This window comes from Cupressus sempervirens, chromosome 4, assembly GCF_028749045.1.
Source record: "Cupressus sempervirens isolate cs-2001-9-10 chromosome 4, ASM2874904v1, whole genome shotgun sequence".
NCBI classification, from domain to species: Eukaryota; Viridiplantae; Streptophyta; class Pinopsida; order Cupressales; family Cupressaceae; genus Cupressus; species Cupressus sempervirens.
The window spans coordinates 81,934,509-81,960,679 of NC_143121.1; positions in this window are offsets into that span (position 1 = coordinate 81,934,509).

Below are 26,171 nucleotides of genomic sequence, written 5' to 3' on the forward strand. Positions count from 1 at the left end.
TAATGTAAGAGGTGAATTAATTGTTTTATATAACACAAAATATTAATATAGTTGGCTAATTTATTAGTTGCTACAAAAAGATTATTTAATTTTACAGTGATTTTACAAAGTCACGGGTGGACCATGACCCATATGACAAGTGTACAATGGCCAATGTACTTGTAGTCTATCATTCCATTAAAATTAAATTAATAAAGTGTCATTTCTTATTTCCAAATTGGTCAATGTGACAATGTCATTTTGCATGTTATCATTGTTATCGTAAAAGGAATTGATGTAGACCATTGATGTAAGATAGATAAATGGCCTAAACTCTATTTCGGGCCTAATTTTAAATGTTATAACATAAACTATAAATCTTCCCAAATTAAGACACGTGTCCCAAAGTCAAAAATATAAAATAGTTGGCTACACTAGGGTAGTTGGAGACATCCATTGGTAAGATGGTAGGCGACGCTCGGCCCCAGGAAATATATTATTTTATTTTAAGTGCGAAATGTCATTATCCAATAAGAAGAAATAAGGTGAAGGTTGGGGAATAGTTTAAAATAAATATGTCCTAAATGTATATTACATTGGTGATTGAACCAAGATTTCGGACCAATTATGATTAAACTAATCAGCAATTAGCCTAGGATTTGGACACAAATTATTTAATATCTTGGTGACCTATTTGACCCCATATGTAGGTTTTATTCACCCAATTGCTATTTCCCAAAGATCTAGAATAGGCATTTGGCGAAGATTCACCACTAAAAAAGTCACTGCCAATTATAGCCTTACTGCTTAATTCTAAAATTAAAAAACTAGAAGATCCTATATTTTTACAAAATATTCTCAATAATTTTGTCACGAAAAGATAAAGCATCTAGCTACAATTCTCTTTAGGGATTCACTAGGGGCCCTTATCCTAGATCCATTTTCCTTTGGAAAGTTGACAAGGAGGAGAGGTGAGACTCCTACCCTTTTCAGTGACCTGTTAATAGTTGTCAAGGTTATCATTCTTAAGGGTATCCAAAGAATGAGATAGAATATGCCTTAAGTGACAATTAGTATGGCTAATTTGTCACCCTTTTCCTTCACTAGTTATCTACTCTTCCTCATCTTCAATGTATGGTGTAGAACACCTAAGAAAAAGTTTTTTTTTGTTAATGTAATAAGATCTAGGGATTGATCATGTGATCCTCCTAAGACCATCCACCCATGTAATGGATACAAGACCCCATGGTGTTAATATAAACCTGGGCATCATTTGATCCAAATAAGGTGGAATTTGGTTTTTTTTTAAATGTTTTTTAGGGTAGTTTATGTGTTTAGGGCTTTAGAACACCATTTAGGAATTATTGGGAGTCACTCAGCAAGGAGATTTGGTAATATAGCAAAAATTGCAAAAGTTGCATTAGCAACTTTTGCATGTTTTTGACAACTTTTTCAAATAACCATCCCCAATGGCTAAAACTACCATGGGGTGGTTCTACCCACTTGGAATAGCATATATAGGCTCTAGAAACCCAAAGGAAGAAGTAGTATGAAGAAAAATTGTACTTGCTCTTTGAAATCAATAAAAATTAGCTGTTTCAGGATGGATTTCTCTAACAATTTCGTACAGTATGGGCTTTAATGATTGGGGAGTGAAAATTTTTGCACTAGTTGGATAGCCCTATTCATTTGTGGAGTATTGGTTCTGGTTTCAAGCCTCTATTAATTAAGAAACACAAGTTATTAATTTTTCTTGGTCATTGCCCTGTGAAACCCTTAAAATCAGGGTTTGGCCAAAGGAATTGACCTAACTTGAAACTCCACAATTGGAATTTGTTCCAAATAGGCATGGAGCAACTTAGGGTGATGTACTTTCATATTTTAAAAGTCTTGAAGTAGGAGGTTGCAGCAGAGATTTATGGGAGCAAGCCCTAGGTCTAATATTCCTTATGTATTAGACCTTGTTTGATGCAATTTGGTGAAGTAATGCGAAGAAGGGAAGTTGGGGACTTGGTGTAAAAGTAAGACATCTTTATTTGGGTTAGGAGAAAACTTTGAAGTTGAAGGTTTAATTTCATGAACACATCTCTTGGCCATTTCCTTGTAGACCATGCCTAAAGTAGCTAATTAGGCTTGAGTGCATGGTTTGGGTTAAAGCATGCTAGAGTAGAGTGAAGCCTTTAAACTTTGGAGTCGTTTAGAAATTTTAAAAGGGTATTATAAAATATACTTTTTTTGCTAGGTACTTTGGAAGTTTTTTTTGTTATTGCTAAAAAACTGAATTAGGAGGCCTAATTGGGCTACTAGGTCAAATGCTGCATTTTGTATTTTGGGTTGTTAGGAGTGGATCCAATCATTGATTTGCTTTTTTTTGGTCATGTTGAGGTTTTCTCAAGCCATTACTAGTGTTAGGAAGGTTGGGAACATCAAAAACCCACTTTGTGCCATGTTGGGGGGTAGTAGGCCTTGTTGATTCAAGTAGGAGGTAGTTGGTTTTATGTAATACTTGAAGAGTTGGGTTTGTAAACATAATGAAGAGTTTTTGGGATCAAAGTATAGTCTTTGGGAAGTGATTCAAGCCTTTGGATTAACCCTTTATGTAGTTTGGAGGTTTGGGTAGAAGGTTGAAGTAACATTTGCTTCCTTGTGCTTACTTTACATCAAGTGGTATTAGAGCCACTTTGATTTGTCAAGACACAATATATAATGGAGGAGAAGAGCCTGAGAGGGAGATCCCTATGAGGATCACCAATGTGGAACTAACCAAGCTAGTTAAGGAACAGATGGTAGAGAGTAGGGTGGTCTGAGAAGAAAATATGACCATGAAGAGAGAGTTGGATAGACTCAAGAATAAGATGAGGTAAGGGAGTGATGATCAATCAAAGCCTAAGGAGATAGAAGGGAATGAGAAGAAAGAAAACATTCTTGAAGATCAAAGGCCCTTCCTTGCTACATTGGAGAGGGTTGGAAAGAAAGGAGAAGGGGACTTACCCACTTTTCATGGTAAGTTGGACCCTAATGAGTGTATGGAAAGGATTAAAGCCTTAGAAAACCTCTTTTAATGTGACAAGACTCTTGAAAATCAGAAGGTTAGGATTTCCAAAGCTAAGCTTAAAGGCCCTACCTTGCGTTGGTGGAACTTTTTGCAGAATGAAAGGTTGGATGAGAATAAGAAGCAGATTGCTACTTGGAAGAAGATGAAGGTAGAGATAAGAAAGTAGTTCATACCAGAAGATTATTAGGTGTTGGTGCACAATAGGTTGTCAAATCTTAGACAAAGGGACTTGGATGTCAACACCTACACTCAAGAATTTCAGAATTTGACCCTTAGAGCAAAGATGTATGAAATAGAGAAGCAAAAACTTGCAAGGTATGTAAATGGTTTAAAATATAGTATTCAAGATGAACTAACATTGATTACTTTGGGTCCAATACATCAATTCTTTAATATGGCTTTAAATTTAAGAGAAACATAAGAGAAAGGGGGAAACAAGTAGTAGGGGTAGAGGTAACAATAATAGGGGCAGAGGTAGGTTCCATGGAAGAGGATCCTTTAACAAAAGACAAGAAGCGTCTATTGGATCAAATCCTGATGGGGAGTCCACTAATAGGGGAAGTTTTAGGGGCGGGAGACCCAATCGTAGAAGAAGATCTAGTGAAAGGGGGCCTAGTATGTTCACAAGAAAGTGTTTAACTTGTAATCAAGTAGGACATCAGTCCTTTAGATTCCCTAAAATGAACAAGCAAGGGGATAGGAGAATATAGCTGACATAAGAGGAGGATAGTCAGAGTGTCACTTCCTATCAATCTGCCACTTCAAGGCATACACTTCCAGAGCATGGTGAACCCTTGATGATGCAAAGAACCATGATTAGAGCCCCTAAAACTATAGAACCACCAAAGAGGAAAACATTATTCAAAACCCTATGCAAAGTGAATAAAAAAGTTTGCAGAGTCATAGTGGATTTTAGATCCTCTGATAATGTGGCCTCTAGGGAGATGGTAGATAAAATAAAACTAGAAACAAGTCCTCACACTTATCCCTCCAAGGTGTCATGGCTAAACAAAAGACAAACAAACTCTCATTAATGAGCAGGTATGGGTGGAATTTGAGATAGGATAATATCATGATAGAGTTTTATGTGATGTGGCAAACATGGATGCATGCCATTTTCTTATTGGGAGGCCATGCCAATATGATGTGTGTGCCAAACATGATGGTAAGAAAAACATATATACAATTACCAACAACGGGATTGAATAAACCATGCCACCTTTGCCTAATGATGGGAGCCCTGTCACAAATGGAGTAATGTTACTAGGTGAGAAAGAATTCATGAGGGTCACTAAAGAGAAGGACACATCCTTCTATGCATTGGTTGTTAGGCCTCAAAAACACCCCATTAAACCAACACAAGATCCACCCAAGGTTATCCATGTTTGGCCTAAGGAGGTAAGGGATTTGTTAGAAAAGTATAAGGGGATAGTTGCAGGTAGCCAACTAGAGACTTTGCCACATGAAAGAGATATCAGTCACTACATAGACTTCATCCTATGGGCTACACTTCCAGATAAGGAAGCCTATAAGATGAGCCTAGAGCATAATGAAGAGATAGCAAAGAAAATTGAGGAACTATTACCCAAGGGGTTCATTAGGAAAAATATAAGCCCATGTGCAGTCGTTGTAGTCCTAGCTCCAAAAAAAATGGCACTTGGAGATTATGTATGGATTCAAGAGCAATCAATGGGATAACAATTAGATATAGGTTTCGTATGCCAAGAATTGAAGAGTTATTGGACTATTTGGGGAAGGCAAGAATTTATTCAAAGGTGGACCTCAAGAGTGGATACCATCAAATTAGAATTAGGGGTGGTGATGAATGGAAAAAAAAAATTTAAAACCTTAGAAGGCTTGTATGAGTGGCTTGTGATGGCTTTTGGTTTGTCAAATGCACCTAGCACCTTTATGAGACTAATGAACATAGTCCTAAAACCTTTCTTGAACAAGTTTATTGTTGTATACTTATATGATATTTTCGTATTCAGTAAGGATAGGAATGAGCTCTTAAGGCACCTTGATTTGGTTTTGAATAGGCTTCACGAAGAGAAATTGATGATAAATTTGGAGAAATTTTCTTTTTTGTAGAATGAGCTGATCTTTTTCGGATTTGTAATATTGGGAGGAGAGCTAAAGATGGATCCTTCCAAGGTTAAAGCCATCCTTAACTGGCCACCACTCACCACTCCATCAGAATTAAAGAGCTTTCATGGGATGTACAATTTCTATAGAAAATGTATAAGAAACTTCAGTGGTGTGTGTGCTCCAATGATAGATACCATTAAGGGAGGAAGGAAATGTGTTTTCTCTTGGACCAAGGAGGCTGATGACTCTTTTGGAAGCTTGAAAAGAAAAATTATAGATCAACTTATTTTGGTGCTCCCTAACTTCTACAAATTGCTCACAGCCGAGTGTGATGGCTTTTTTCTTCCCTTTTCTATGGGGGTTTCCTTTAGGCATTACTAGTGGAATCTGAGCTAGCAAAGCACTCATGTTTTGTCTTGGGATCCACTTTAACCTATTTTTTCTTATTCCCAAGTGACCTTCTTCTTCCTTCTTTCCTTTCAACATCAAAGTGTACTATCTAAATATCTTTCAGGTCATTTAAATTTTTCTAAGCATATGGTGCATATAGGACATATGATTTTAGCATCAATAGTATAGATAATTTGAGCCAATATTTGAGAGGTTGAGGTGGAATTAGAAGAAATAGGGAGAACCACCTAAATATTGGTATGTTGAGAAGTGAAAACACTTTTGTAAATGTTGAACAATTTGAATATAAAATCCTTGTAGAGGACATTATAGGGTTTACCATTTTTCATATTCTCCATGATGTACTCCAAGGCAAGAGAAACCACAAAGGAGATTTCCTAGCCCCTAGCAAATAAATGTTAGTTTGTGGTGACTGATCAGGAAAGTACTATACATACTTCATAAAAATACTTGTATAAATGAGCTTATGGTTAGAGATTGTTACATTGTGGTGATGCAAACATTGGTTCTTGTAGCAGTATTGAGCTATAAGGGATTATGGATTGTAATCAGGTTATAATCACTGGATCGTAATAATATTAGACTTTTTATTTGGTGGACATAGCCCAAGGATTGAGTGAACCACATTAAATCTTGGTGCCTCATGTTCTTTTCTGTGTGATCTATTAATTTTTATTGTTGGTTACATTTGCATGTAATTGATATTTTTGTCCATGATTTAATCAAAACAAGTTGTATCAGAGTGAGGTTTTTTTTTAGTTATCCTCTAAAAAAGAGTCTCACAGTTGAATGGGAGTCTCATAGTTGTGTGGGAGCAATGGAAAATGAGGATAAGGTAAGGGTTGATAGGTTTAATGGGTAGAACTTCTAGTTATGGAAGATGCAAATGGAAGACTATCTTTATTAGAAGGATTTATGGAAGTCGTTAGAATGCAAAGCCAAGAATCAGGGATCTATGTCAAATGATGAATGGGATCTATTAGATAGAAAGGCACTTGGAAGCATTTGATTATGCTTGGCACCATTAACAACATTTTATATTACAAAAGTGAAGACAAAAAAAGAGCAGATGAAAACCCAAGTGGCATTGCATGAAAAGCCCTTCACTTCAAACAAGGTATTTCTCATGAAGCATTTATTTAATATAAAAATGGAGAAAGGTGGATCTATTGTAGATCATTTCAATGATTTTAATACTATTACTAGTTAATTATCTTCTCTGGGTATCAATTTTGAGGAAGAAATTAGGGCTCTCTTGATTTTGTGTTCTTTCCTTGAAAGCTAGAATGGCTTGTTAGTGGTTGTGAGTAATTTTTTTCCTAGATCTAGTACCCTAAAATATGATGATCAGTGTTATTTTGAGTGAGGAAACTCATAGAAAATCCTGAAGTTGATCTACATCAAGAAGTGCTTTGAATGCACAAAGTAGGGCCAAAACAACTTAGAGAGAAAGTAATTCTTTAAATCATGGGAAGTCAACAGGAAAGTCAAAGGGGAGGAGGTTTTAATCAAGAGGACCAAACGATTGTTGGTATTGTGGGAAATTAGGTCTTAAAAAGAAAGATTGTTGGATTTGAAAGAAAAATGAAGGAGATAAACCAGATGGAGACAAGGAGGCAAGTGTGGTAAGTAAGAAACCTAAAGAAGATGCTTTACTTCTATATTTAGAAAGTGTTAATGATTCATGTGTTTTAGATTATGCTGCTTCATTTCATGCTACACCTCATAGAGGTTATTTCATTGATTATGTCCAAGGGGATTTTGGGCTTGCTTATTTGGCAGATAATGAACCCTGTTAGACTGTTGGAAATAGAAAAATTAAGAGTAAGTTGCAAAAATAGAATCATTGGCTACTACATGAGGTAAGACATGTTCTGAGGTTGAGTAGTAATTTAATTTAAGGAAACTCAATGATGAGAGTTGTGTAATTACTTTTAATGATAAAAATTGGAAGGTTTCAAAAGGTTCTCTTGTAGTAGCAAAATGTGTGAAAGTAGGCATCTTATATCTTTGTACAGGTCATATTGTTCCTTCTAATTTAATTGTTTTAGAAAAAAATGAATGTTTAGGAACAATTGCTATAGTTGAGAAGGGAGAACAAATAGTTGTTGTAAATTCTAATACAATGATGTGGCACAACAGACTTGATACATGAGTGAGAAAGGTATGAAAGTACTTCATTCAAAAAAAGTATTACCAGGTATAAAATGTGTTAATATGGATTTTTGTGAAAGTTGTGTGTATGGGAAATAAAAGACAGTGAGTTTTGTAAAGACTAGGAAAAAAAACAAAAATGAGAAATTAGAGCTTGTGCATATAGATGTATGAGGACCAGCTCAGGTATCTTCCCTTGGTGGCTCTCATTATAATGTTACATTTATTGATGATGCAACTAGAAAAGTATGGCTTTATTTACTTAGACAAAAATTTGATGTATTTCAAAATTTTAAGAAATGAAAATGTTAGAATTTGAAAAGATTAATAACCCAGAAAACTAGTGCAAAGAGTAAATATCTAAACTATGAATGCAAATGATACAAAATCAAAATAGCATCATAGAGTTAGTCTCCAAGAGAGTAATGCAAATGCTGGAAGCAGAATAGCATTAAGAGGATGCAAAAACAAGAGATGTAAATACAAGCCAGGTAGCATGCTTATATAGGCAAGGAAGAGAGAGGAGGTGGCAACACCAACCAATGAGGAGCAACCATCTATCGGACTAAAGATAGGAAAGTATCTTCCCAAGATAGCTAATAGATGCTCACATGTAGGAAGGTGACACCTCACAACCATTCACCTAATAAGACATGCTTTATTAACCTAAGTGAGATTATTAAAAGTGTAGGAAAAACCTATCAAAATAGAAAAAATAAAAAACTACACTAACACCCCCCCATAAGCGAAGCTTAGGTGGATGTAGAAATGGGTCCCGGCAAGTCAAGCCTGATGAGGTACCCATGTACATAAAATTCCCCCAAAAGAGAGAGAGAAGAGACCCCCCAAAGAAAATTAGGACTCCAAGTGAGAGGAAGAGGCCCCCCCAAAAGATGAAGCATCCCATACCCCCAGCAAAGCTTGCAAATTTTGTCCGGTAGATCCACTTACATCGAACAATTTTTCTTCCCTTAGAAAAAGGGACAATATCCCAAGTGTGGTTCATCATCAAGGAACTATACTCTTCCTGCATAGCTATATCCCACTCAGAAATACCAGAAGCCTCATGAAAGGACTGTGGATTTGAGGCAGTAGCAATGAAGATATGTAGAGCATCCTGGGATTGTGAACGAGTCTGCTTGGTGTCTGATGGATCTCCAACCTAGTCACCTGCAAACTGCAAGGTCCGTCTAGCCCAAAGTGGACCAGAAGATGGAGAATCTCGAGAAGAATCATCAACCTGTAAATGATGACTAGGAGAGGAAGGAGGTGAGTCCTCTGAATCACTCTCTGCATCAAAAGTGGAGGTAGAAGACTGCTCAAGTGAATCTGACCCATTAGAAGATCTATCATGTATTCCAAGTGACTCCAATGTCAAAGTAGAAGTCAACCCTGTGACCATGCTCTGTTGGTTAAGCTGATGCAAGTAGTGGAAGTTAAGATGGCTAAACCACTCATGCCATAATCTGCTCATATCATTAGAGTGAGTGAGTGAAACAGTCAAAGGAGGATCAGGAACAAAGTGAGAAAACATATAGAGTCGTGACTGATGATCTGCTCTCCCAACTGCAACTGTAGAATCATTGTGAACCTCACATATCTCCACTGAACTAGGAGTGAACTCAACCTGCTTGCCTAAACTTGTGTGAGTGATCTGGTATACCGATAGGAGATTAGTTGACAATGAGGGTACATAAGGAACATCATGGAATGTGCCATCCCCCACATCAACAGACCCTCTCCCACACACCTCAACAAGAGTGTTATCACCCATCAAAATAGAAGGCATAGTACACGGCTCCAAGGATGCAAGTTCTTCCTTAGATGAAGCCATGTGGTGTGAAGCACCTGAATCAAGAACCCAAGTGGATGGTGAGGAAGCAACTGCAAAAAGGGCCTTGCCCTTTCCTTTCCCCTTGCTATTTTCTTTTTCTTTGTTAGACCCTTCATTAGAACTTTGTTTGATAGACTCAAGAACACTGATATTATTCTTCTCAAGAATGTATGTTAAGTGATCAAGTTGTTTCTGCAAACATTTATGTTCATCATGACCAAGTCTTTTACAATAGGCACATTTGACCTTTTCTTTCTTAGGCTTATCACCCTTGGAAGATGGTGTATCAATAGTTTCTTTTGAAGAAACCAACATCTGATCCTTCTTCTCCTCGCTATTCTTTTGTTTCTTGTCCTTACTATTGTTGTTACTACTTTGTCCTTGTTCTTTTGTGCCTTGGTTGGCAGCCAATGCATGTGACTTAGAGGACTTAAGAATGCCCATCTGGATTAGCTTGTCCTGTTTTCGAGTGAGGTTGATAGAAAAATCATCTAGAGATGGCATGGTGAATTGAGTACCAAGTGCACCCTTAGTAGCATAGAAGGTAGAGACAAACACAGAATATTCTGAACTTATCTTAGAGAGAATACTGAGAATCAATTGTTCATCTTTCTTTTCAATTCCACATTGTTTTAACTGTAGCCTTAGTGATTTCAATTTGGTGAAGAAATCTTGGATTGTGTTGAAATTGCCTGGGCTCAAACTAATTAATTCATTTTCCAACATATGACCCCTCATTGAATCTTGTGTGCCAAATAGTGTTTCTAGCTTTGTCCATACTTCATTTGGTGTATCCAAAGACTCAATGTGAAATAGCAAGTCAGGAGAAATAGACAAACACAATGTTCCAAATGCCTCATCACATTTGTTAAACCACTTAGGCTTATCTTCATCTTTAGCAGGTTCAGTTTCAAGTCCCATAGTTATCCTATTTAATCCAGCTTTCTTTAAGTGAATTCTCATGCATGATTTCCACTCAAAGTAATTGTATAGAGTTAGGATGGGTATATTTGTCTGATCCATGACGAAGAAATGCTAAAAAGAAGAGAACCCAGCCACGACAATGCCCCCCCCCTTTTTACTCAATCAAAGAACCCACCCCCCCCCAAAAGAAATATGATTTGGCACTTTATTTTAGTGCATTTACAACTACCACTAGAAAGAGATACTTAGTGGTCTTGATTTCAATGCATTACAAACCCTCATGAAGAGCATATGCTAAAAGTGAAACTTGGGCACAATAATCAAGGAAACAAATAGCACCACTGTGATCTACTCGAAAAATCATGCACTTTCAAAAAAAGAATCGTCTCGATACGAGGTCGTATGAGAAAGTTATGATCCTCCGAAGTTTTCAAAACGAGAACTGTGCACAGTCATGGCTGAGAATCTAGAATTTTTGAAGAATTCATGCATGAAAATCAAAAAATAACTCCACTAGTGGATAGAGCACAAAAAAATAGCCAAGTTCATAAAAAGAATCATCAAAATCGCAGTCCGTATGAGCAAGAACGAGATATTTGAAAACTACATTTAAATCTGCGGCTGCCAACGGAGAGGGGTATGGCTGTAGCCTTGCATGCTCGATTCTGAAAAATATACAGCTTGCATGCAAAATCTAAAAGATACCCAGATGGTTTTTTGAGGCTGCGAACAAAACCCAGAAAGCGTTTTTCTTGCTGATGAACAAAAGATGTTGCTGTAGTGTAAATCAGGCGCCTTTAACAGTAAAAAAACGGCTCCAAAAATCAGAAAACGACCCCAGCAACCAAAATTTGACATGCAAATGCTGGATTAGCTTCTTAAGTCCATCAATGGCATGTTGGAACCTGCAAAACTGATTGAAAACTCCAAATATGCAAGTTGGTTGTCAGATTTGAGATTGAAACCCCATAGAAAAATTGTTTTTGTCAAAACTTTTCTGATTCTCAGGATCATCCAAAGATGCAAGAGAAGAGCATACTTCATTTTTCAAAAAATTACAATAAAGTTTATTTGCCCCCCCCGAATCTCTCAAATAAGGAAACTAAAATCTACTCTTGCACATAGAAAAGCTCTGATACCATGTTAGAATCTGAAAAGATTAATAACCTAGAAAACTAGTGCAAAGAGTAAATATCTAAACTATGAATGCAAATGATACAAAATCAAAATAGCATCATAGAGTTAGTCTCCAAGAGAGTAATGCAAATGCTGGAAGCAGAATAGCATTAAGAGGATGCAAAAACAAGAGATGTAAATACAAGCCAGGTAGCATGCTTATATAGGCAAGGAAGAGAGAGGAGGTGGCAACACCAACCAATGAGGAGCAACCATCTATCGGACTAAAGATAGGAAAGTATCTTCCCAAGATAGCTAATAGATGCTCACATGTAGGAAGGTGACACCTCACAACCATTCACCTAATAAGACATGCTTTATTAACCTAAGTGAGATTATTAAAAGTGTAGGAAAAACCTATCAAAATAGGAAAAATAAAAAACTACACTAACAGAAAATGCTTGGTTGCAAATGATATTGGTGAGAAATTAAAATGTCTTAGATCTGATAATGGTGGTGAGTATTGCAATCATGAATTTGAATATTATTGCTTCACTAATGGTATTCATAGATAGAAAACTATTCCAAGGACTCCATTGGAAAATGGAGTGGTTGAACGCATGAATAGGACTATAATGGAGTGCATAAGGAGCATGAGGTTGGATGATGGGTTGCCCTTACACATGTGGGTGGAGGCTATCAATAATTATGTATATTTGATTAATAGAGGTCCCTCTACTCCTTTGGGCTATAGTATTCTAGAGGAAGCATGGACTAGTAAGAAGGTGAGTTATTCTTTTCTCAAAACCTTTGACTGTGAAGCATTTTCTCACATAGATTCTAAAAATAGAACCAAGCTAGAAGCTAAGTCAAAGAAATGTATATTTGTTAGTGTAGACACCTAAAAACCTTTAGAAAATAAAGTATTTTTATTTTCTGAAAAATTTTTGATGACATCATCATTAATTAATTAATTAATTATTTAATTTATTTATTTATTTTTATGCCATTAAATCTCTTTATCTTAATTAAAAATATTTAATTAAGAAATCCCTCCCAAAAATGTTTAAATCTTATTTAAACATTATTTCCTTATTTATTAATTATTTAATTAATAAATTGACCAAAAAATCCAAAATATATAAAAAATTTATTTTTTCCCCAAAACTTGGCCAATTTCCTTAAGACCACTAACCTCTTCCAAAATCTTCTAACCCTTCTTTAATTTTGATTAAAGGCTAATCCCATCATTTCCTACTGCTAATCCCAAGTCAAAATATTTAATTAAGATTAAATATTAATCCTCATGTTTATTAAAAAAGTTTTAATAAATATCTCCTCAACCCAAACCCTTGAAATAAATAAAACTTTATTTATTTCTTAAAAATCTAATTTATCCTCATCCTAAGAATTTCTAGACTCTTCTAGAAAGTCTTCATCCTCATCCTAGGAAATTTTAGAAAGTCTTTATCCTCATCCAAAGTCTAGACTCTTCTAGAAGATGTCTTTAAACCTAATCCTAATCCCCTCCTAACCTTGTCACATTCCCTAAACATGGGTTAAAACTTACTAACCCAAGCCAAAGTTAACAAATATCTCCTCCTTCACCCACCCTCATTAAATGCCATCCACTTGCCTATCCCTAAGCTAATCCTAAACCATCCTAATCCATCCTGTAATAATTTGCACAAGCCTAAGCAAGCTTAAAACCCTCCTAATCAAGCCCAAGTCGAAATTGCTCTCATCTCCCTCAAAATATCTCAACCATAAAACTTTATGAAATCCACTAGGCCATAAATGACTCTTCCAAGCCCTTTTATTGCTCTTACAAGCCATTATGAGGGTCTTTATGAAGATTTTATCCCTTGAGCCTCCTTTGTTGACTCATCCTTCCCGTTTCCTCCATCCTCTCACCATGTGACATGTTTCACTCCTTGATTGGCTATAAGGAAGCACAATCCATGTGCTCTCCTCTCATGCAATCTAAGCCCTCTATGAGCTTTTTCCCATCCTTGCATCTTAGCCCTCAATCCCTCAAGCCTCTTGCCTATAAATTGGATCCTTCCCCTTTGCAAAATAACACAATCCATGAAGTAAAGTCATAATGCCATTTTAAGAAGCCATTTTACATCAAAACCATACACCCACACCCAAATTCCAACTCCATTTGAAGCCCTTTTTGAAGCATAAGCTTGAGCATACATCCTATCTATTTAGACAAAGCCACTCAACAAAAGAGCTTCTCATTGAGAGAGCCCATTAATGGCTCATATTCTCAATTGAGAGTTCATCTTAGTCTATCTTGAAGTTTATGAATTTTGTTTAGTTTGTAGAAGCTTTATTTAAATTTGGTTTCTATTAGCATACTAACATTGCTCATATACAGTTAGATATGGGGTGATCCCACAATAATGGGTTCCACTTTTTGACCAATTTTGACTCTAAAATCAATATTTTTGCAACAAACGTCACGTTCAAGTGACTATATCTCGAAAAAAAAAAAAAATTTCTAGATGACATAAACTAGTGATTTTGAGTACTTTGTTCCTACTTTGTAACCATATTTTTTAATCTAAAAAAAAAAATTATTTATGTCAATTTTTTTTATCTCCTCCAAAAAGTGGTACATAATAAAATTCAATATTTTAAAAAGTGACGGTCCATTTGACACACATAACTTTTTTTCTAGAAATGATAATGAAGTAATTCTTTCTGTGTTGGATTTGTAGCATCAATATCCAGTGTCTACATTTGGTTTGATTTATTTTTGTTGAATATTGTATAGTTTATGAAGTTTTGAAGTGACATAAACTGTAATTAATACATACATTCTGTTTGACACAGATAATTTGAAGTCAATTTATCATAAACCATTTTTTTTTTTGAATAGAAAGGTATCTCAATAAGCCAGTGCCTCCATATTTTTCTAAAGTTTTTTTACCTAATTTACTAATTTTCCCGAGGTGTCAAATTCAGTTGATGTTCAATCAGTAATGAACCTATAATGAGTTAAACTCATATTTGAAAGTCTTAATGATTAAATTATGTAATAAAATTATAGTCGTTGGAAAGCTTGCTTCGAGAAACACATTTTGACATTTTTTATTTTATAGTAGGAGATCATTCTCCTACAATTATGGCAGTCAAAAGAGCAAAAAAAAGAAAAAAAGAAAAAAAGGTTAAAATTTTTGTGATTTTGCATGTTCGTGCGAACATGGCATTCGCGTGAACAAGTTTACCATGTTTGCGTGAACCTATGTTCACGCAAACATGCAAATCATGTTTGCGTGAACATATATATCACATATGTTCGCACGAACATACAAAATATCTTCACGCGAACATGATTAAAAAAATTTTTTTGCGTAAACACAATAAGTGTGTTCGCGCGAACATAATAAGTGTGTTCGTGCGAACATATGGTAAACTCAATTACTCATTTTGAAATTTTTTTCATTTTTGTTTGTCCCACTAAAGTGGAACCCATTATTGTGGGTTCACCCTATGGTGTTAATGAATTTGGTTATAGGCTTTGGGATTTTGAAAGTCATAAAATTTTAACAAGCAATGATGTCATATTCAATGAGAAAGTGTTGTACAAAAATCTATTGTAGTAACATGAGAAGAAAGAAGAAGATTATGTAGTGCTGGATGATACTCCAAAAGCTGATGTTCCGTCCATTCTTAATGATGTGCAACAACTACAACAACAAATACCACATAGACCGATGAATGTTAGATGATTAACAAAAAAAATTAGACCTCTAGAAAGATTCTCTCCCTCTTTGTATTCAATTTTACTTACTAATGTTGGTGAACCTGAATGTTATGATGAAGCTATGTAGGTGGATACTAAGATTCAGTGGGACTTTGCAATGAAATATGAAATGGACTCTTAGCTAAAGAATAAGACATGGGATTTATTCAAGTTTCTTGCAGGTAAAAGAGCTTTATAAAATAAGTGGGTTTACAGGTTGAAAGAAGAGGAAGGAAGTAAGAAAAAAATTTAAGCCAAGTTAGTTGTGAAAGGATGTGCATAGAAAAAGGGCATTGATTTTGATGAGATATTTTTTTCTGTTGTTAAGATGACTTCTATCTATATTGTTTTATGTCTTGTGGCTACTGAAGATTTGAATTTAGAGTAGCTTGATGTTAAAATAGTCTTCATAAATGGTTTAGCCATAGGGATTTGCAGTCAAAGGTATGAAGAACTTAGTGTACAAATTGAAAAAAAGTTTATATGGCTTGAAGTAAGCACCTAGGCAATGGTATTTGAAATTTGACAGTTTTATGCATGAGCATGGATACAATAGGTGTCATTCAGATCATTGTCTTTATTTTAAGAGGTTGGATGATGACAACTACATTATTTTATGTTTATATGTTGATGATATGCTTGTAGTTGGGTCTAACATGGATCATATTAAGGGTCTGAAATGCCAATTAGCACATGCATTTTCTATGAAGGATTTGGGGGCAGCAAAACAAATCCATGGCATGAAGATTTTTAAAGATAGGAAGAATAGAACATTGATACTATTTTGGGTTGATTATGTTGAGAAGGTGTTGTACCATTTCTCTATGGAGAATGCTAAAGCTATTAGCACACCTTTACCTAGTCATTTGAAGTTGACTAAGGTATTAACACACCTTTACCTAGTCATTTGAAGTTGACTAACGAGATGGGTCGTAAGACAAAAGAAGAGGAGCATAAGATGTCCAAGGTACCCTATGCTACAGCTATAGTAAGATTGATGTATGCCATGGTATGTACTAGGCTAGATATTGCACATGCAGTGGGAGTCATTAGTATGTATATGAGTCATCTAGGAATTGAGCATTAGAATACCATCAAATGGATTCTCAGATATTTGAGAGGAACATCTAATAAGTCTTTACACTTTGTAGGATCTACTACTAATTTATAAGGCTATGTTGACTCAAATTTCGCAAGGGATACTGATACTAGGTAGAGTACTATAGGTTATGTCTTTACTATTGGTGGGACAACCATGAGCTAGGTTTCTAGGTTGCAAAAGGTTAATGTTTTATCTAGTACAGAGGCAAAGTATGTTTCCACTACAGAGACAGCCAAGGAGATGATACGGCTTCAGTTCTTCTTGGAAGAATTGGGACTCCCTTAGAGGGATAAATATTTTTTTACCAATAGTCAAAGTGTCATTCATCTTGCAAAGAATTCAGCTCTACATTCAAATACCAAACACATATAGTTGTATTACCATTTCATTTGTTGAGTTTTGGAGGATGGATAGTTAAAGATAGATAAAATAGATATAGATGACAATCCTACAGATATGTTTACAAAGATAGTAACAAGGAAGAAGCTAAAATCCTCTTCTGCTTGAGTTTCTCTTCTAGACTGAACATGAATAAAAGAATTACAAAGTCCAAGGTAGTTTGATCTAGTGGGAGCCCCATGTGGTAGTGGTATAGCTACAAGATTAGTCTCCAACTAGGAGATTGTTATTTAGTGTGGAACTTGATCAGTCCCCAAGTGGGAGATTGTTAGTTTGTGGTGACTGATCAATAAATTACTGTACATGGCCGACATATGGTTGATGTATGGCCAACATATGGCCGACATGTTCTAACCCTAAAGTGGCATAAAAATACTTGTATAAAAGGGCTTAGGGTTAGGGATTTTTTTCATTGTGGTGATGCAAAAATTGGTTCTTGCAACGATATTGAGTTGTAAGGGATTATGGATTGTAATCAAGTTGTAATCATTGGATTGTAATAATATCAAACTTGTTGTTTGTTTGACGTAGCTCGTGGATTGGGTGAACCATGTTAAATCTTGGTTCCTTGTGTTCTTTTTTGAGTGATCTATTATTTTCTTTTATTGGTTATATTTGCGTGTAAATGTTATTTTTGTCTTTGATTTAATCCTAACAATAAATGCATAGCAGAAACACAACAAAAGATACATAATCTCATACCAAATACAACTTTTTATTCATAAAAAATCTAATTACATGCAATGTGTTCGGTTGTAAGGCTTTCTTAGATATGGCCAAATACAAAGCAAGTAATAATTCTACAAGATCCCTTCAGATCAAACCCAAATCCTAGCTAGTCTAGATCTATGGTTTGGCAGAAACTTCCAAGGAAGGTCTATAATTGTTCTCAAAAGCCCACCAATCAATCTCCTTTTTGCCTAAGCCTTGGCTACTAGTCCTTCTCAAAGTTCTCTCCTATACTACATCCTCTTCTCCAAGTTTGATGAATAATGACTAGACTTACAAGACTCTCTACTTATACCTAACTAAACCACAATCATGCCTATTAAGATGTAAATTAAATAAACCATTACATTAAATATCAAATGACTTAGAAGGCTTACAACACTTATTAGATACCTCATGAAAAATTAACCAAGACAAAAATATGTTGAAACGAATTCCAATAACTAATCCACATTAGGATCTCAACCCTTATGCAATAAATCCACCAAATCATCTAAACAAATTGTCAAGAACTCCATCCCATAAGCCAAAATCCCTCCAACATGTAGGATCTCCAAATACCCTAGGATGTTCTTGCATTAGACACCCCAGGTGAGAATAGATGTTCTCCATAGTTGGAAGAACATCTTCTAGGATTCAACACATAAATCCTAAATTGGTTCTTGACATACATGTCCTATGTATCCTCAGCTAGTACACTTTTTCCCTTGTTCCACTTTGTCTTCTTTGCATCTATCATCGGTGTTCCATAGGCTTGTTGTCCACACTAATCTATAACCCTTTAAGAATCCTTCAATTAAAGTTGACTACCAATACTTAGGTTCATCCTACTAAGTTCTTCATTCTACAAAGGACTTAGGGAATGCTTCTAGTGACCCTTGTCAATAGTAAAAACATTCTTGACATAGTTATGCATAGTTCTCTAATCATACTTCCAAGGTATACCAAGAAATATGTGACAACTATAGATGTCCATAATATTACAAAACACTTGATCCCAATAATGCCCAATCTAGAAATGAACAAGATTTTTCTCCCTCACTTCCAAAGCATGTTCATCTTTCAACGAACCAATCCCATAAGGACAAGGATGTCTTACTCTTCTCCAACCAAGTTTCTAAACCATCTCCTCAGCAACAATGTTGTTAGTACTACCATAATCCAAAATCACATTGCAAACTTTACCACTAGGCTTACAATGAGTCCTTAACAAATTACTCCTCTGACAAGATTCTAGTGTCCTCTAACCAACCATTACTCATCAAGCTAGTAAATTCTCCCCTTTCTTAGGTTCATCAATAGGATCTTCAAATTCATTCACAATAAGAGTTCTTCTGTAACCAACCTTAGGAAATTCATAAGCTCTATGTTGTTCTTCATGACACCTAAAAAAAGTAATATTATATTCACCTCTACCTGTCCTTCTCTTTTGATCAATAGGTTTTGGTTCATCTTCTGCACTTTCTTTAGCCTTTGCTGAGTAGTCCTACTTCTCCTAGCCTTGGGAACTACCTTTATTCTTCCTCATCAAATTTTCTTCTACTCTCAAAGCACGCTGATAAGTATCCTCAACCAAAAAAAATTCAACATATCAACCTCATCCTAAATATTGAATCTCAAACCATTAATATATGTAGCCACGTTCTCCTTAGACAATTCTCTATGCCTAGATCATATAGTCAACTTGTAGAACTCCTTTGTATTTAATCTTTCATAGTTATATCTTTTTGCTTTTGATTTTACAACCTCTTAAACAACTCAAGTTCACAATCCACAAGAATGAACTTTGCCTTCAACATAGTCACCATCAATCTCCATCTGATCTTGATTTCACCTTCCTCTTCCTTATCTCATTGTAATTATTTTCACCAAAGTGCAACATTTCCCTTTATCTTAGTATGTGCCAAACTCATTCTAAGAAAATCTACAATATTGTCTAACTCTAATTAGTCATCCAATCCACCAATCCAATCAATCAAGTCTTTAGAATTCAAAGTACCTAAGAAATTTAAAAACTCCATCTTATGCTTTAGGTTTAACTAAGATCTAGGTCTAGAAAACTGACTAACCATATTTCCCATAGATTTCTCCATATAATTAGTTCTACCCTCACCACTTTATCCAACAACTTCAAAGTCTTTAGCATATTCTTCATAACAATCTTCAGCAACCACATGCCAAGATACACTACCTATAACATGTATGATCTTAGTAATCATATCACTCTTCATCAGCACCATCTTAGATCTAAATTCTACTTTAATCTTCTCTAAGATCCTCACTTCCATAGCATCATAGAGATCTTCAATCACCCTAGGGTCTAATCATTTTAGAGGAATCTTCCAATATTTTCATAAATCCTCTGCAACAAATGAACTATATTAAAACCTTTGATCAAATAACCTTCACCCCAAGTCCTTGTACAAACTACCCTAGCCTTGGTGGTCTTTTTACACACTCGGAAAAAAAATTTTCTCACTATGCAGAGGAGATTCCCTAGCCACCAATAAATAACAACATAGCATAAACACAACACACGATACACAATCTGATACCAAATGCAACTCTTTATTCATAAAATAACTAATTACGTGCAATGTGGGTAGCTATAAGGTCTTCCTAGTTATGTCCAAATATAAAGAAAGTAATAGTTTTGTAAGATCACTCGAGATCTAATCCAAGTCCTAGCTAGTCTAGATATACACTCTAGAAGAAACCTCCAAGGAAGGCCTAAACTTGTTTTCACAAGCCCACCAAGCAATCTCCTTGTTTCCCAAGCCTTAGCTACTAGCCCTTCTCAAACTTCACTCCTCTATGACATCCTATCCTCCAAGATGGATGAATAACCACTAAATACTTTACAAGACCCCCTACATATACCCAACTAAGCCATAAGTCAGCCTAGTAAGGTACAAATTAAATAAACCCTTACATTAAATAGGGGTTGAATCACAAGTTGGCCTCCAATAGAAATTAAATATCAAATGACTTAAAAGGCTTACATTACTTATTATATACATCAAGAACAATTAAACAAGACCAAAATAGGTCCACAAAACTCCAACATGTGGTCCACATCACAATTTCAATCCTCATGCAATAAATGCACCAAATCCTCCAAACAAATCCTCAAGAACTCCTTCCCACAAGCCAAAATCCATCCAACATGGAAGATTTCCAAATACTCTAGGATTATCTTGCATCACTCCCTAAGTTCAAGGACATTATCTTCCCTATAATGTAGGATGAGGTAGTGATGCAATGGAGCTTAGTGCAATGATATTTTGATGATCAACTAGTCCTTAGACCCTCTTTACTAAAGATATGACAAACAAAAGTGTCCTTTGATCCTTCCAAATGAGCTTAAGCAGCGATCTAAAGTGTTCAAATAGGGATGTTAGGTTATCATGACCAACCTCCTAAACAAGGAAATCCCAATCACAAGAAAGACTCTTCAAACTAGATAACTTATTGCAAATTGTCCAAAAATGCACATCTTGACAATTTTTGACATAAGACCCTATAACACAAAATAAGACCAAAGGAGACTCAAGGATGGACTTATTGTCTATTTAGGTCTAACATAAGGTGCAATGATGGTTAAAATGAAACTATGCAATATTTACCGTATAGGTCTAACATTAGGCTTGTAGCCCTTTTTCATGAAATTTAGGTTCAACTTCAGCAATCCCCACATAACCCTATTAGTTAATCATATATTAAAATAACCATGGTAATGACAACTATTATGAACAAACTTTACAAAAATTTAGATATCTTGACTGATGAAATTGATCAAGACCTCAAACCAAGTGAATTGGAGAGATAAATCATCAACCTTTTAAAAAATGTAGGTTAGATACCCTAGTATATTCGTACATGTCTGTACACATTGCTACAATATCAAATTGGTAGGAAATCTGAGTTATTTTTATTGATTTGAATACAAACATACATCATGATACCTACCAACTACTTAAAAGGGCTTATGTAGTAATTTCCAATGGTGAAAATATATTTTCAAACCATTTATGGTAGTTGGGGATCAAATTACAAGTTTTTGCAAATTTTGCTTAAAAGTTGCTTGACAACAACTGAGCAACTTTTGTAATTTGTGAACAAAACATGTTTAGGCATTAAATAGATGATCCAAATAGGATCAAAACATTATAAAAACATGAAAATATGAAAAATCTAATTTTTTTTAAAGAAATTTGATCATCTTTGACCATAATTGACCAAGGGCTTATAATTATGCCAATCTTGGTACTAGGTCCTAAAAATAGGTCAGAATGGTTATATGCTGAATCTAACCTATCCCATAGCTTCTTAGGAGTTATTAAATTACTTATTTGATATGGGTGCTCTTGCACCAAGTAGAGAAACAAAATGAAGTCATGGTTCCTAAAACAATGTAAAATAGGGAAATGATAGGAGTAAAAAATCTGCAACTTACCCTCCAAAGTGATATAACACTATTGGAATTACAATAGGAAAGGTAAACTTCTAAGAGTGGGGGGCAACGAGAGAGGGTGGATCAGTAGTTTAAACTTGGACCCATAAAAGTCTCACCATACACCCATCTCATACATTGAATAACTAAACTGAAATAACATGTAAAGTATGTACATCTAAATCATGTAAAACATATAAGCAATCACACACATATGACACAAGATATAATTACCCAGAAACTCTCCAAGTGAGAAGGTAGAGGTGGGAATGGCACCCAAAAATCTTCACTACTACAATAATAAAGTGTATTCAATTAAGGTTACAATGTTTTGACCATGAAACATGATCTACCCTATTAAAGGTATGCTTTATTAAAGGCTTACAAAGACTTTTAGGTCTCTCCTTGTTAGAGGATTTCAACACCCTTTTAGAAATGTGGCCTACTAAAGGACTTTAACTCACAACTAAGTAAGCACCCTATTAAAGTATTTCATATAGCCTATTAGGACTACTCTATTAAGATATTTTGACCAAAATCACTTGTTAGAATGTCTCAGCATTGATCCTATCGTTAGCACTTGATTTATTGGTAAAAATCACCTCCAAAAATCATCTTCTTGATCCTTCTTGATTGGATGTCTCTTTGCATCACTTAACATACAATGTCTACTTGGCACTTGCATGACTTGGGACATGAGTGGCTTGGCAGCCACTTGGAACTTAGCATGGTCTAGTATATACATGTTATGCTCAGCATGTACTACTTGTTTGGCATGAACTAAGTAAATAACTTAACTGTGTTGACACTCACTTGTCAAAACCAATATGAGGTCAGCAATCTCCCCCTTTGACATGAGTGTCAAAGACACTTGAGTATACATTATCATCCTTATCCTTACAAGCATAACGTATCTATAACTCAACTTATATACAAAACTCCAAAATTTTGTAATAACTTAGATACCTCAAAACTTGATAACTCCCCCTAGGTTGATAAGTCTATTATGTAACAAAAATTATGTACTCATGTTGAGTAAATGTGTCTCTACTGATACACTTTAACTTCATACTCTATTTTGTGCTTTCTTTTCTTCTTCTTCTTATATCTCCCCAAAATTATTATTCTTTATTTACTCCCAAAAGTAATATCTCCCCCATTTTCTTTATTTATCCCCCAAAAATATGTCTCTCCCTTTATGACACTTAATGCAATGGGTTATATACTTATTGTGTGTTTGTCTAGAAAAGATCTATGGACATCCAATTTCATCTTGAGAGAAACATCCTAGTTTTCACATGTGAAATCCAATGACTTGATTTGGATAGCTAGCTTAGCAGAAAGGTGGACTAGACCATCTGAGGTAGAAATATTTGGGTCTTTCTTCATTAGAGTTTCACCATAGCCTAATTCCTTGTGCAAAATTTCCATATCGAGGGTGAGAGTGGCCTGGATGCTAGTCAATTTGGCCCTTATGTTGGCCTCACTTTATATCAATACATCTAACTGACTCTAGGTTTGAAGCAATGTCCTAGAGTGCTTCTCACTCTTAGCTAGATTCATCAGTAGTTTTGTAATTGATCTAGTAATTTGGCTATCAAGACTCAAAATATGACTTTTAGTCTCTTGGGTGAAGAGTGACGGATTGCACAATTTAGTGTACAATGATAATATGCTCTCAACTACCTTCTTCACATCCTCAACCTTAGTTTCTAATGCAACTTGTGTCAGTGCTATGTCACTTGATCTCTTTTCATTCACTTTGTTTTAGAACTTCTTTTCTGACCATTCTAGCAAATTAGCATTAATATTTATGTCTTTATTATAGACCTTCTTTGCTATTTTTTTTAGCTATTCTATTAGTGGCTTGATCTCATCTAGACATGGCTAACTGAATGCATCCAAAAATATGTCTTTAATATCTTTTAGTGCCTTCTTCTTCTTGTGCCCCCTTCTAAGCATTTCTTGATGCTTTTTCCTTGCTATGGCTTGCTATAGTATGCCCATCTATTCTATGGTCATGGTATCATAATCATACTTGGGGAAAATGATTTCTTCATCAAAACTCACATCTCTATATTATATGACTTCCTCTACATTTAATGAACATAGGCTCGGCACTGAGATCTACAATGGAGTAGCATCTATGCTCAACTTTTGAAGAGTTTGAGTAGAAGAAGTGCCAGATGCTGGTAAGATTAGCAAGGCTTGGATATCAGTTTTCTTCTTTAGTTGTGGTGTCATCTCACTCTCTTCATGCTTTCCCTGATCTACCACAAGGACTTGTGATGCACCTTGATCTTGTTATGTAGGTGTAGATAAGTCTATTTGACCTATTTCTTGTTGTTCTATAGTAGCAACTTGTCTTTCCACTATGCTCTTATCTACTATATCAACCTTACTAGTTGTATCAACCTTTTTTGATATGGCATCTAGTATCTTGACCAATGGTTGTACATTAGTGACTTGAGGGATGATAGAAGGTGGTTTTTATGGATTTCACCTTTTGTAATTCATCCACACTTACCAAAATAGGATTGTCAAAAAGTCTGGCCTACAGTGTAGACTGATCTAGTATCTTCTTAAAATCATCCTCTAGTATCTTAGATTGATGTTCTAAGATGATAGATCAAAACATCCTTAACAATTATTGTTTTAGTAGTCTGCCTTGGTACATGTTAAGGACTGACACTCAATAATTGTGTATCTTGCACACTTTGTTCCTCTTGTTGCTACTCTGGCTCAGTGGTTGCCTTGTAATCTATGTTCATTTCTTCTCCTCCCTCAACAATACATTCATTCTTATCATCTTCATCTTCCTCACTTTCCTTTGTTGTAGTCAACCCATAAGTAAGCTTCCACATCTGAGTGGTCTTCTTCACTACATCTTTAATGTTATTTTTCAAAATGCTAAAGGCTTTGTATTTAGGTACAAACCTAATTGCATACTTCTTCATAGCCTTAGCAATCTGGGCATTAGTTATTTTTGGGATCACTTGCGCTAGAGAGGTTTCTCTAATTTATCTCTAAAAGTGTAGAAATAGTGTCATTTTTTCTCAACTCTATCATATAGACTCTTAGGCATTGAGTTGGCAAGTTCTAGAGGAGTTGTCTTGAATTTTTCCCTCATGGAATATATGGCATCCTCCACTTGGTTTTTCTCTACTTTACCCAATTTATAAAAATCTAGATGACTAAATCCTAATAAGTCTGCACTATTCTTAATGTTTCAACATAAATTTTCAAGATCTGACAAAGGATTATGATTCACCATATTAAATTGGCTATTGTCATTTTATTTTATTTTCTCTTCATTAGACTCGTCTTGTGATACATACTTCCTTCTTCGTCTTTTCTACTCTTGACCTCCTTGCTCTACTAGTTTGGTATTTTCCTTAGCCTTTTGAGTATTGCGTATGTACTAGCTCTAGTAGTAGGTGTAGTAGTCTTGGCTTGTATGGTTTTGTATGGTTTTGAGCTTGTCATGGTTTTGTAGTTTTCTTAGCCCTTGCCATAGTTTTTTCCTTTGCCTTCCTCTTCTTTGTATCAATGGGTGTAGGTGCTTCCTCAGTTTCTTCTTCCTTGACACCTTCAGCTACTTTAGTCTCCTCATCTTCTGGTTTATCTTCACCCTTACCCTAAGTTAATGCAAGAGGTGGTTGTATTTGAACTTCTTATTCCTCTTCATCATCTTCTTCTCCTTCTTCCTCCTCAACACCCTCTCCAAACTTAGCTTTCAACTTTTTCACTATCTTCTACTTTTACTTCATGGAAGAGGAAGTCTTCAATTACATGGTGATTTTAGACTTTACCATCTCATTATTTCCGAAATACCTATGCAATTTTATCTACCTCTTTTGCAAGTAATGTAGTAATAGCTTAAGGGGCTTCATCTACATTGATTTCATAACCTAAGGGTATCAACCATCCCAACCTTGGTGTTGCAACGTGCATAAAAGTATTATCAACATCCACTAGAAAACATACATCGTCATAGTGTTTCTCTACTAGTGATTGTGGTATTCTCAATCTTTCCTTCATTGAATTCTTGAAGTCTTCAAAATAGCTTGTCATCAAAGATTCACAATTCTTATCTAATTTCTCAATGTATTGTCTAATCTATACTGCTATTGATCTATTGGTTTTTCGTCCCACAGTGCCAAATGAAGG